Source organism: Austrofundulus limnaeus, unplaced genomic scaffold (genome assembly GCF_001266775.1).
Source record: "Austrofundulus limnaeus strain Quisiro unplaced genomic scaffold, Austrofundulus_limnaeus-1.0 Scaffold226, whole genome shotgun sequence".
In the NCBI taxonomy this organism is placed as follows: domain Eukaryota; kingdom Metazoa; phylum Chordata; class Actinopteri; order Cyprinodontiformes; family Rivulidae; genus Austrofundulus; species Austrofundulus limnaeus.
The window spans coordinates 466,922-468,572 of NW_013952628.1; the positions used below are offsets into that span (position 1 = coordinate 466,922).

At 39.4% G+C, this 1,651-nt stretch overlaps 1 protein-coding gene across 5 annotated transcripts in view; it reads right to left on the reverse strand.

The window, feature by feature from the left end:
• The window catches only part of wdfy3 (WD repeat and FYVE domain containing 3), a gene marked incomplete at its 5' end in the record, with an annotated part of 96,713 nt that overhangs the window by 17,826 nt on the left and 77,236 nt on the right, over positions 1–1,651 (reverse strand).

Here is a 1,651-nt window from a genome sequence, read left to right on the forward strand (position 1 = left end):
TGTGTGTGTGTGTGTGTGTGTGTGTGTGTGTGTGTGTGTGTGTGTAGTCCTCATAAAGTTAGCAAGACATGTATGTGTGTTCCTCTGACAGTTTCCTGTAGGCATGTTTTTGAAAACAAAATGCTGGGATATTAAAACATGTTTATTTAATCTGATTAAATTACAAATCAAGCAGAATATGTAGCTCTAGATAAAAAAATCTTGAACATGTTTGTTAAGAAATGGCTGAAAAATGAAATCCTGTGTGGCAGCACTTCACTCAGCCTACACCAGACTAAGGTTCAGTTAATAAATGTTTCTTTTTATTTAAATTGAAACTATCATGTTATTTTTTTATCATGTCAAAGAAGGAAGAAAAAGGAGGATCAGCTTCAAGAATTGGCCCAACAAAAATAAATGTCAGCACGTTTCAGAGCATCGGTTAGACCAGGGGTCCTGGTCCTGGAGGTCCGCAGCCCTACATGTTTTACATGTTTCCTGCTCCAAAACACCTGATTCAGTCACTGAACTACCTCTTCATGTTCTGCAGTACGGAGGACCGACACTGATATAATTAGAAATAAAAGCAGAAATAAATAAATGAACCACTAAATAAATAAATAAATTAAAAAGGAGAACTTTACCTAAAGTTTTATAATTTAATTGACTTTCATATTTTTCCTGCTTTGTTCCAATAAATTATATATTTTAAGAAATTTTTGTTTTTTAAATAAATATTTCTATATAATTTTTCCTCTTTTTTGTACATGCATTTGTGTCTCTTCAATGCTTAAATTTAATTATTTATATATATATTTTTTTCAAAATAAATGCACAGGTAATGTTTTCCTCTTTGCCTTTGTTTTAAACTAAACTTTAAACTTTTAGCTAAACTGAAGGTGAGAACATACTCGCTCCGACGCCGACGGGTCGACGCGCGGTCACGTGGTTGTTCAGCAGTCGTTTTTGCACAGACCTTTCATAGTCCCTACGACACCCCCGCGCCGAAGTCGGGAAACCCCCCCCTCCCTGAAACATACGTCACTGCATGGAGTTCCTCCGCAACAGCCGATAATGCAGGAAAAAAAGTCAGATTTGTCACTCACCTGACGTATTTATCCACACCTGTCCTGGTTAAAAGACTCCACAGTTTCAGATTCCTCCGTGTCTGTTTATCTGTTTATCTGTTATGTCTGTTTATCTGTTTATCTGTTAGGTCTGTTTATCTCCCTTCATGAGTTTTTCACGGTTTGACTATCTTTATAAAACTCTGCTTCCTGATCGGCTCGGGGAGCGAATCGGTTTTCTTTTTCCCTTTTTTTTTAACCGAGTGGTTGAAGTAAATGCAGCGCATAGCGCTGTCAGCACAAACGCATGAGTTTTTCTCAGTTTGTCTATCTTAAAACTGCTCAAAACAGTCTGCTCTAGTCAGAAACGAGTTTTTTGTTTTCCTCTTCTGCTGTGTCCGTCCGAGTGCTTTCAGTTCAGACCAATCACACATTACCGTCGACACGGGAGGGGGGTTCATAAAGTTCTGCCGGGGGCTTGTGCCAAAAGGGGCTGTCGACACGACGCTGTGAAGCCCGATGACGTAATTTTCGTCATTAAACTGCGACAACCCGTGCCGACGTCGGCAGTTCGCAGGGAGTATGTTTCCAGCTTGAGGCAGCAC